A 12,654-nucleotide genomic window follows, 5' to 3' on the forward strand; every position below is an offset into this window, starting at 1 on the left:
CATGAACGTTAAGCTTATGTTAAACTTCACATAATAAGACCGGTCATCATCCATTTACTCAACTGGTAACACTGGCTTTTCGAGATTTAAAATCTGTTATGAGTCATGGTCAACATGCAGATGACAATGAAAACCGCTGTACAATGTATTCTAGCAAGCCCAGACCTGCCCTTTTCTTTAAATTGCACTTGGTGTTGACCAAGCCTCTCCTAATCTCATTCAGGCTGACCTTGTATTGAAAGTCACTTGGGTCTGGCACCATCTATTTTAAATGTATCAGCTGGGGTTGATTGATGCAGGTAACAAAGTATGTAATGCATTCCATAGATAAGACGAACATACAAGAAAAGGAATGTAAATATTTAGATAGACTTTAGTTTAGCTGGGAAAATGGGAAAACAAAAGAACTAACAAGGAAATAGTACAGGTAGACAGAGCGTGGGCGCAGTGATAGTCATGTAAGCATGACTTTGTCATGGTCTTTGTCCTTGACTTAGTCTAGGCCTGCAGTGTGTAATCTACGACACTTTGAGGTGAATGTGACACCTAGAAATAGTCACGGCTTTGTGTGAACAGAAAAGAAAGAAAGTCTTCCACCCTTCCAGTGTGTCTCATATGAAGTGGGACCTTTTGTCTATGTTCCCAGAGGGAAAAACAAGAGCAGAACGACAACAAGCTATTTCTTTGCTAAATGTTTGTATTCATGTTTGTGTGGTATTCCATGTCAGAATGTATGTTAGCCAACAGTTGTTGTATGTCTTGTCAGTTTCTTTGTATGTACAGTAATTTTATTTTGCACACCTTTGGTGTGTGTTCGAGCTGGTGTGTGCCTATGTAACAGATGTCACACTGCTTGCTTAGTGAGCACTGCTTCCAGCGCCACCGAAAAGTTAACAATTCAGCAGCGCAAGTGGTAAAACTTCAGGCTGAGAAGTGAGTTTCACACATTTGCACAGGGTGCAACTTTCACTGGGGACTGAAATTGCATTTTTGTCCCCCTCCCTGTTTTATCATTGGAATGTGATACAAAACATGGCAACAGTGTGCTTTAGGACCATGCGGCGCCTCTGAGCGGTCGGGTAGGCTGTTTGGAGTGTTTATCCGACTGGATAAAAATATATGTCCCCCCACTTCTAAAACCAAAGTTGCACCCATGTGCTTCATTTACCCCCCCAAACTTACTCCACAGCAACCTTAGCGTTGAGCGGATATGCAGATCCAAGGTCCCTAGCACCATTTGTAACACTGCTTGCTTACTGAGTACCACTTCCTCCTAATTCGTCTCACACCAAGACTCAAGCTCAGGACCTCTGCTTTACTAGCACACATGACCACCCTCGCAAAGCATCTTACCAGTCGGTGCCACTGAATAGTTAGCAATTTGGCAGCGCAAGTGGAGACACTTCAGGCTGAGGAGTAAGTTTCACACATTCCCATGTGCTACACATGCATGCAGTTGTGCGCTCACACGTCATACGGGGTTTAGCTGCAGTCCAAAATAGCACATGCAGTGATTTTGTTGAAGGCTGTGAGTCAATGCCTGTGTCTGGGACACATGGTAAAAGTAAAGTCTGCCCTGTGGATTCTTCTGTTTGTGGGCCCGCTGTGGCTTTTACTCCTCCTTTTTGTGGCTTTGAAGATGTTTCTGTTCTTCTATAAAAGAGAGGGGGAAAAGAAACAATCATGCCACTGTTCACATATGACTTCTCACGTCCATTCCTTTTTGTTCTAGGTAGGCTTGCAAAGGGAGGGTATATTAACTTTTGAAGTTTACCAGTAAAATACCAGAATCTGTATAACTTTCAAGTCTTTTAGGGAATTTTATCACATGACATCTAGTGGCCTTTTTGGTACTGTGTCTGTAATTATCTATGGCCCTCTGTGTGGCCTTATCATATGTACAATGTATTAAATAATCAAATAAGATGATTTTACAAAAAAAAATAGAATAACAAAGCAGTAAAACATTATCCTAAATTTAAACCAACTTAGTGAATACCATTGGTGTTTATTATGAGGGTTTCAGCATGAAATATCCTTTATTTTTTACACACTTTTATTTATTTTACTACATCAATATGTCTTTGATGTCAATGTTTTTGTGCCAAACTGGTGGCAGTTGTGAAATAAGTCAATAGTTGGAAATAGTTAATTGAAAATAATGCCATTGTTGATTATATGCTTTTTTTTCATTAATTAGGCTATTTTCCTCTTGAATCATATGGTCTATCCACTAGAAACTCATGGACAATATTGACACATACAAACAATTAATACTATATATGAATACATTTTTTTTCATGTTTTCATGTAAAAATGACAAAAGTTAACATAGATTACCTGTTAATTACCAAAATTACAGAATTCTCGGTAGTTTTGCAAACCTAGTTCTGGATAGCTCTCATTTTTATGTGTGGATTTAAAACCGGCAACACTGTGGAATTTACACCCATGCTAATTTTAGAGATGGGTTCCTGACCAAAAAACACATCCTCCAATTTGGTCTATGTTGGTCTTCCTTCGTCTTTCAGTTCTCTTTTTCCCCCCTTACTCTCAGGCTTTTAAAAATGATTCTCTTCCTAAGTCGTTCCCCCATTTCCTGCTTTCATTGCGTTGTCATCTATAAAGTCCTCTCAGATATAAAAATATTGCAGTGTAATGATGTTGACAAGATTTTAGATCCTTGTGAGAGAAATTGCTTGCCAAAAACAATGCATATAAATATAAATGGATGCTTGAATACTGAAGGTAACGGCAACTTTCTATTTGTTTTCTGGTACCAGGCTTGGTATAGAAAGGTTTATCTTATTTGGCATAATCACTAAATACTCACACACACACGTTGCAATGAAAGCATTTCCAAAGCTCTTGGTTGGTTGAACCTGTGAAGGATATTGCACAAAGTCTCGGTATTAACAATGGTCATTATGGCCAAACAGTTCTATTTTTGTTTCATCAGACCAGAGGACATTTCTCCAAAAAGTACGATCTTTGTCCCCATGTGCAGTTGCAAACCGTAGTCTGGCTTTTTTTATGGCGCTATTGGAGCAGTGGCTTCTTCCTTGCTGAGCGGCCTTTCAGTTTATGTCGATATAGGACTCGTTTTACTGTGGATATAGATACTTTTGTACCGGTTTCCTCTAGCATCTTCACAAGGTCCTTTGTTCTGGGATTGATTTGCACTTTTTGCACCAAAGTACGTTCATCTCTAGGAGACAGAACGCGTCTCCTTTCTGAGTGGTATGACAGCTGCATGGTCCCATGGTGTTTATACTTGCGTACTATTATTTGTACAGATGAACGTGGTACCTTCAGGCGTTTGGAAATTGCTCCCAAGGATGAACCAGACTTGTGGAGGTCTACAATGTTTTGGGATGATTTCTTTTGATTTTCCCATGATGTCAAGCAAAGAGGCACTGAGTTTGAAGGTAGGCCTTGAAATACATCCACAGGTACACCTCCAATTGACTCAAATGATGTCAATTAGCCTATTAGAAGCTTCTAGAGCCATGACATCATTTCTGGAATTTTCCAAGCTGTTTAAAGGCACAGTCAACTTAGTGTATGTAAACTTCTGACCCACTGGAATTGTGAATAAGTGAAATAATCTGTCTTGAAACAAATGTTGGAAAAATTACTTGTGTCATGCACAAAGTAGATGTCCTAACCGACTTGCCAAAACTATAGTTTGTTAACAAGAAATTTGTGGAGTAGTTGAAAAACGAGCTTAATGACTCCAACCTAAGTGTATGTAAACTTCCGACTTCAACTATACATACATTAAGTATTCACACCCCTTTGCTATGACACTCCAAATTGAACTCGGGTTCATCCAATTTTCTTTGATCATTGGAGTCCACCTGTGGTCAATTAAATAGTTTGGGCTTGATTTGGAAAGAAACACATCTGTCTATATAAGGTCCCACATTTGACAGTGCATGTTACAGCAGAAATGAAGGAACTGTCCGTAGATCTCTGAAATAGAATTGTGATGGCAGCATTATGCCACCGGGATGCTTTTCAGCTGCAGGGACTGGGAGACTGGTAAGGATAGATGGAACAATGAATGGAGTCAAATACAGGCAAATCCTTGATGAGAACCTGCTTCAGAGTGCAACCGACCTTAAACTGGGGGCAAATATTTACATTCCAACAGGACAATTACCCCAAGCAATGCTGGAATGGCTTCAGAACAAGAATGGGAAAGTCATTGAGTGGCCCAGCCAAAGCCCATATTTGAAATCCCATACATTTGTGGAAAGACTTGAAGATTGCTGTTCACCGCCGCTCCCATTTAACTTAACAGAGTCTGAGAAAATCTGCAAGGACGAAAGGGAGAAAATGCCCAAATCCAGATGTGCAAAGCTGATAAAGACATACCCAAGATGACTCAAAGCTGTAATTCCCGCCAAAAGTGCTTCTACAAAGTATTGACTCAGGAGAGAATACTTAAGTAAATTAGATATTTCTGTACTATTTTCAATAAATTATCAAAAAAGTCAAACAATGGGTGAGAATGTGTATTTCAATCAATCTTAAATTTGGGCTGTAACACAAAGTGTAGTAAGTCAAGAAGTATGAATATTTTGTCTGTGTGGAGTCTCATTGGTGCTTCTTAACAGGAAGAGTTTGCTCTACAAAAGCTTTGAGTTTAACTACACACAGCCTGGGTGGTATAGTTGTACATGTGGGCCCAAGGTTTGGTCTAAATAATTCTAAATTTGGATGATGCGTTAAGCCACAATAATATTCACTCTAGTGCTGCTCCCTCCTCTGGATATACGAACCCTCAGGGTTAAACACATTTCACAGAAAACAAAAACGAGAAGCTCATCATTCAATTGCTCTTGGCCCACACAGCACGACATGTCTTTCCCAACTTTATTGTCCTTTTAGCCAATCTGCTATTCATCCACTGCTATGTTTCCTTGTGTCTACATGTTTTGTGGGCCAGTAATCGTTGGTGCACAACGTGAACCCCAGCAGATAATTAGTCCTTAAACCAATTAGAAGGCAGATGGATGAGGCTTCGTCTTTCCCTGAGGCCTAGCCCTATTATCCAGCTCAGGACTAGGCCTTGGCCGAGGTGGTCTCCCCCAGCTCTGGCATAGTTTTAAGAACCAAGTGACATTACTTCATCCCAGTTGTGGATTAATACAATTTCCTGTCAGTGTGGCCTTGGAAAGACTTTGCCAACTTAGCTGCAGGCAAGGCACCGTAGTCCAAAAGCCACGTTTTTGAGAACAAGGTGGCCATTTTAGGTTTGTCATCGTGACGTGTGGAGCTTAAAGTGCTACCTGTGGTTTCGGAGAGAAAGGGGGGAGAAAGGGATTAGGAGTGGCAGGGAAAAAAGAGTAGTGAATTCTGCAGACATTGGTTTTCAACATTTTCTGTCCATCCTGCAATCCTTGAGTCAATGTTTTGGTTTCATTGTGCTGGGAACAGTAGGAGGCCTAGAAGTGCGAGACACAAGGCATTGTGCATGTTTAGGCAGCATGGTTCTAAGCCATCATCGAGTCAGAAACTCTCCCGTAGCAATCCATGTTGGGAAAGCTACAGACACCTCCCTGTGAAGTATCATATGGTTACTGTGGTGGACACGTATTTGTACACTTCGTTCTTTCAGACAAATGTTTCCCAGTGGTCATATTGTTGTGCTTGGCCTATGTTGGTGAACTCTGAAAAGAGTGCAGTTGTGATTTTAGCAAATGGTAGAAACTCAAGTCTTAATGGGCAGTTTTGAATGATGGATTTTCATCATTTAGAAACAAATTATGGCACTTTTTATTACAACTAAATAGTTCATCTTTGACTCAAACATTGACTCAATTGAAATAAATTGCTTATTTACAAGAAATCCCATTTTCTCCAGAGCTTTCACTTCCAAATCTGAAAGCGGGTCAAATCCATCAATACAATTGTTGGTCGTTATTACTCTGCAAAGTAGTCCACAGTCTGATCAAGCAAATTCCAATGTCATTCTCCACTGATTGCTCTTGTAATCAGGTTCATAGGTTTAATTTGTTATCTTTCGTGATCTACTTTTCTCCAAGGAAAGGAACAATGCCCTTACACAAACAATTACAAACCTGTGAAACATTCAGAATCTATGCTCTAATGAAGTTATTATTGCCAACAAAGTCTCTAAAAACAGTACACTGTCTCATAATGGTCTCATAACATGAGACCCTTGTTTACAGTATAATCACAAGGCGTAGAATCACCTCTTTGTGGTAGTTTTTATAGTATTGTGAAGTGTTGGAACAAGCTCCACATCAGACACCAAATGAAACAAAAAGCCTGCTATAAACATCAGTATTCCACAAAGATATCCTATTGAATCTTTCACATGGTGCTACTCTGCAGATGTCTGTTTATCTGACTGTTAAAACGACAGTCTCCTTTAATTAGATTACTGATTTCATTTGTGTTCTTGCCGTCAAACATGTCAACACGCTGGAGACAGAGGAGAGGAAAGTGGAGAGTCAATACAAGCCTCAGTAATAACACTGACAATAGAAAGTTGTTGATTTAGACCCTGGATTTGAGAATAGCTGTTTATCTACACTCCCTAGAAAGAGGTTTACAGAAGGAGGGGGGTCAAGACAGGTTATGGGAGAGAGGGGAGGGGACATGAGGCGAGTTTAGGGCCAAGCTAGTTCACTCCAGGGAAGGCAATGATTGACACTTCTGGGAATACTCCAGAAGACACATTTTCCCAGCGTATGTTTCATGCAGAAACCTTGACATAAAGTTTGGTGGCGTGTACATGTGATTGTGTGTGGTTATTTCATTTTAGTTATGGAAATGCTGCACTTGTATCTGAACACCAGTAGAGGTCAGCCTCCTCCTACATACCCTTCTTTCTCTTACATTCAGATCATACACGCTCCCATCCTCTGATTTCAACTTAGCCATATCAATTCAAAGGGCTTTATTGGCATGGGAAACATAGATAATAAACAATCAGAAATGAACTGTAAACATTACACCCACAAGTTTCAAAACAGACATTTCAAATGTTATTATTGGCTATGCACTGTCTTGTAACAATGTGCAAATAAACTCAGCAAAAAAATACACGTCCTCTCACTGTCAACTGCGTTTATTTTCAGCAAACTTAAAGTGTAAATATTTGTATGAAGATTCAACAACTGAGACATAAACTGAACAAGTTCCACAGGCATGTGACTAACAGAAATGGAATAATGTGTCCCTGTCACGTCCTGACCAGCAGAGGGTGTTGTTGTGTAGTTTTGGTCAGGACGTGGCAGAGTATGTCTGTGTATGTGTGTTCTGGGTGTTGTATTTCTATGTGGGTCTGTGTGGCTCCCGATCAGGGACAGCTGGTTATCGTTGTTCCTGATTGGGAGTCATATAATTAGGAGTATGTTTGTCACTTGGGGTTGTGGGTGGCTGTGCTAACACTGCTAGTCTTTGGTATGTACTTAGCATGTTAGTCGTGTTTGTTTATTGTTTTTCCTGTGGATACTTTGCTCTTATATATTAAAAAGATGAGTATCTACAATTCACCTACTGCAGTTTGGTCTCTTCAACACGGCTGTAATTATGACAGTCCCTGAACAAAGGGGGGGGGGGTCAAAAGTAAGTCAGTATCTGGTGTGGCCACCAGGTGCATTAAGTACTGCAGTGCATCTCCTCATGGACTGCACCAGATTTGCCAGTTCTTGCTGTGAGATGTTACTCCACTCTTCCACCAAGGCACCTGCAAGTTCGTGGACATCTCTGGGGGGGGAATGGCCCTAGCCCTCACCCTCTGATCCAACAGGTCCCAGATGTGCTCAATGGGATTGAGATCCGGGCTCTTTGCTGGCCATGGCAGAACACTGGCATTCCTGTCTTGCAGGAAATCACGCACAGAATAAGCAGTATGACTGGTGGCATTGTCATGCTGGAGGGTCATGTCAGGATGAGCATGCAGGAAGGGAACATGAGGGAGGAGGATGTCTTCCCTATAATGCACAGCATTGAGATTGCCTGCAATGACACCAAGCTCAGTCCGATGACGCTGTGACACACCGCCCCAGACCATGACGGACCCTCCACCTCCAAATCGATCCTGCTCCCGAGTACAGGCCTCGGTGTAATGCTCATTCCTTCGACGATAAACGCAAATCCAACCATCACCCCATGTGTGACAAAACTGCGACTCGTCAGTGAAGAGCACTTTTTGCCAGTCCTGTCTGGTCCAGCGACGGTGGGTTTGTGCCCATAGGTGAAGTTGTTGCCGGTGATGTCTGGTGAGGACCTGCCTTACAACAGGCCTACAAGCCCTCAGTCCAGCCTCTCTCAGCCTATTGAGGACAGTCTGAGCACTGATGGAGGGATTGTGCGTTCCTGGTGTAATTCGGGCAGTTGTTGTTGCCTCCTGTACCTGTCTCGCAGGTGTGATGTACGGATCCTGTGCAGGTGTTACACACGGTCTGCCACTGTGAGGAAGATCAGCTGTCCGTCCTGTCTCCCTGTAGCGCTGTCTTAGGCGTCTCACAGTACGGACATTGCAATTTCTTTCCCTGGCCACATCTGCAGTCCTCATGCCTCCTTGCAGAATGCCTAATGCACGTTCACGCAGATGAGCAGGGACCCTGGGCATCTTTCTTTTGGTGTTTTTCAGAATCAGTAGAAAGGCCTCTTTAGTGTCCTAAGTTTTCATAAGTGTGACCCTAATTGCCTACCGTCTGTAAGCTGTTAGTGTCTTAACGACCGTTCCACAGGTGCATGTTCATTAATTGTTTATGTTTCATTGAACAAGCATGGGAAACAGTGTTTAAACCCTTTACAATGAAGATCTGTTAAGTTATTTGGATTTTTACGAATTATCTTTGAAAGACAGGGTCCGGAAAAAGGGCTGTTTCTTTTTTTGCTGAGTTTAGTTAAAGTACAAAAGGGAAAATGAATACTGATAAATATAGTTTGTATTTACAATGGTGTTTGTGCTTAACTGGTTGCCCTTTTCTTGTGGTAACAGGTCACAAATCTTGCTGCTGTGATGGCAAAGATATGGGAGTTTATCTTAATTTGATTTGGTTTCAAATTCTTTGTGGGTCTGTCTAATCTGACTGAAATATGTCTCTGTTAGGAAGTGCAGCTCAGTTTTCACCTCATTTTGTGGTCAGTGGGCAGTCTTCTCTCGAGAGCCAGGTCTGCCTACGGTGGACTCTCAATTGCAAGGCTAAGCATTCCTTACTTTTAGGTCAGTCACAGTGGTCAGGTATTCTGCCACTGTCTGCTCTCTGTTTAGGGCCAAATACCATTTCAGTTTGCTTAGTTTTTTGGTTAGTTCTTTCCAATGTGTCAAGTAATTTCATTTTTGTTTTCTCATGATTTGGTAGGGTCTAATTGTGTTGCTGTCCTGGGACTCTGTGGGGTCTGTTTGTGTTTGTGAAAAGAGCTCCAGGACCAACTTTCTGAAGGGATTCTTCTCCAGGATCATTTCTCTGTAGGTGATGGCTTTGTTATGGAAGGTTTGACATTTGACTTAGAATTCTAGTAGGGTGAGGCCCGGTGCTGCAAACTGTTCTAGTGCCCTCGCCAATTCGTTGATATACTGTATATGTTGAAGAGGGTGGGGCTTAAGCTGCTGCCATGTCTCACCCCATAGCCCTGAGGAAGGAAATCAGTGTACATGAATATTATGTTGTCTGTTTTTTCCCCCAACACCGCTTTCCATCAATTTATATAGCAGACCCCAAATTGAGTCAAAAGATTTTTTGAAATGAACAAAGCATGAGAAGACTTTGCTTTTATTTTGTTTGTCAATTAGGGTGTGCAGAGTGAATATGTGGTCTGTCGTACGGCAATTTGGTAAAAAGCCAATTTGACATTTTCCCAGGATGTTGTTTTCACTGAGGAAATGTAGAAGTGTGCTGTTTATGATAATACAGAGGATTTTACAGAGGTTGCTGTTGACACAGATCCCACGATAGTTATTGGGGTCTAATTTGTCTCCACTTTTGTGGATTGGGGTGATCAGTCCTTGGTTCCACATATTGGGGAAGATGCCAGAGCTGAGGATGATGTTAAAGTATGGCCAATTGGAATTTGTGGTCTGTATATTTTATCATTTAATGTAGGATACCATCAACACCACAGGTCTTTTTAGATTGGAGGATTTGTATTTTGTCCTGTAGTTCATTCAATGTAATTGGAGAATCCAGTGGGTTCTGAGTCTTTAATAGCTGATTCCAAGATTTGTAGCTGATCATGCATATGTTTTTGATGTTTAATTGTTATAGGGCCAAAAATATTGGAGAAGTGGTTTATCCATACATCTCCATTTTGGATAGACAGCTCTTTGTTTCATTTGTTTAGTGTGTTCCAAATCTCCTTCAAAGCTTCACTGCTTTAATCCTGATACTTTAAAGGATATATTTTCAGGCTCTTTTCAGTTAGCTGATCCTAGGATTGCAGGAGATTTTGAGTAATTACTCAATTCATCACAAATAATCTAATCCTCCATCTTCAAATACATGTCATCACACATTCACCTCCTTCCCTGCTTACTAGATTAGCATACAGCAACGCATAGAGTAAGGGATTGTCATGGGAACAGGATTTTCCCAGTGATGAGGATTTGACTGTTTCAGGAGAGAGAGCTCCCGCATGTAGCTCTAGTTAAGACATTACTAGTGTTGGGGTCATTTTGATGTGTTGAGACAAAAGTAATGTTGACCGATACACACAAATGCTTGCTGTGTGTGTGAGCACACCTGAGTTGTGACAGTCCGAGTCAGCAAACCCAATGACACTACATTTCCATTCAGCAGCTTACATTCATTTTGACACAATGTATTTACAAAAGGCCCTATGTCATGTTCACAGGAGAGTGTTTAACATAGTTAACTGTTGCCAGCCATCTTTTCCCCAGAAAGTAATGTGTATATATACTGTATGGCATGTGCGTCATGTGTTAATTTTGCTCACTACATTTTACAGCTATGCAATATTTCGAGGCAGACTTGTCAGGATCTACGAGATTAGCCTTGTTTAGAGACACCATATAACTCAAGACTCATCTGGCAGTCAAGGCTATCGTCATGGTTGGATGTGCATGATAGCCAGCGGTGGAAAAAGTATTCAATTGTCATACTTGAGTAAAAGTAAAGATACCTTAATAGAAAATTACTACAGTGAAAGTCACCAAGTAAAATACTACTTGAGTAAAAGTATCTGGTTTTAAATGTACTTAGGTACAGTGGTGTAAAGTACTCAATCATACTTGAGTAAAAGTTATACATTAAATTCCTTACATTAGGCAGCGATGGACGTATTTCAGTATCAAAAGTAAGAATCGTAAGAGCCGTAAATCCAAAAAGCAAAACAGCCAGACCTTTTATTTGGTTTGAGCTTTTCTGAAAGGTAACAGTCTTACGGATGCAATAAGAACAGATTAAAAAAAGTGGATTCTCAAATAGGCAACATTTCGAAATACATCTCTTACAGACAAAATATAATTATGCCTTAATTATGTAGGAATATAGCCAGTAAACGTAAGCACTTAATCACTTTGCTTTTGAAAAAACATTCTATAATAGAACCCTATACATAACAAAATGATCATTTGAGCTCATCAAAAGTACACACCTCACTGTAGGAATATGAGGACATCACCACTAATGGAACTCTATTAGAAATCAGTGTGTCAGTTCATGCCATTGTAACAACGACCTATAACTTGTGAATTTTAAATATAAATTAACAAAACGCATAAGCCATCCGTGTCCTTGGGCTTGCTAGCATTAAGCTGTCATTACTTGAAGTTGAGGAATTTACGGTTCATCTTCAGTAAAAGCTTGTTTTCAAAGTTTCTGTAGTCCAGCCTTGCTCTCCTGGGGCTGAAAACAAATCCTGCAATGATGAACAGCCTGTCACAGGCAGCTAATGCAGGTAAAGTTGTGTTTACCTCAGAGACAGCTTACAGATTGCCGGGAAGGACTTGAGCAACGCCATATGATCAGCTGAACAGGCTAGGTATCCATCCAGCTGTTTGGTGCTTTCTTGTGTTTGAGATGTATCCATGGCAGAAAAGTAGTCGTCCTCATCTGATGAACTGGTGCCATCACCTAGCTGCAGCAAGAGTTCTTCCAGGTGGTCCTTGATGTAGTTCATTCCTGAAATACAAGGAAGATGACAATAGAAATCATGCAGTTGTGAGCCTACAGTAATCCATCCCCCATCTATATAAACCAAGCAACAGGGCTAAGTAAGCTACCCATTTGACTGAACCACAAAGTCAGGAATGTAATTTAAATGTGTGGTTCTCAAATCTATGAGGTGTTAAGATGTACACTATAGACAGTTGATTATGAAGAATATACTGTTAATTAACCCCATGTTGTCTTACCCATTCTGATGGTGGTGTCATCCTTTGTCCACGTTGTTTTGAATTTGGGGAGTAGGATTGCAGCTGCTATCAGCTCAGGGTCATGAAACATGTGGCTGAAGCGCTACTTCAGTCCCAGTTGTAGCGCATCCACCAGAGGCTTACAGGACTTCAGGGACAACTTGATTCTGTCAAGTTTATTGATCGGCAGGTTGATAGTTGGAAGTAGCCACCCCATCTCGATATTGGTTTCAGCCTGCAGGATGTTGATGGCCTTTGCGACTGGGCTCATGGTGGCAGCATACTCTGAG

The sequence above is a fragment of the Salmo salar genome, chromosome ssa15, assembly GCF_905237065.1.
Source record: "Salmo salar chromosome ssa15, Ssal_v3.1, whole genome shotgun sequence".
Lineage (NCBI taxonomy): Eukaryota > Metazoa > Chordata > Actinopteri > Salmoniformes > Salmonidae > Salmo > Salmo salar.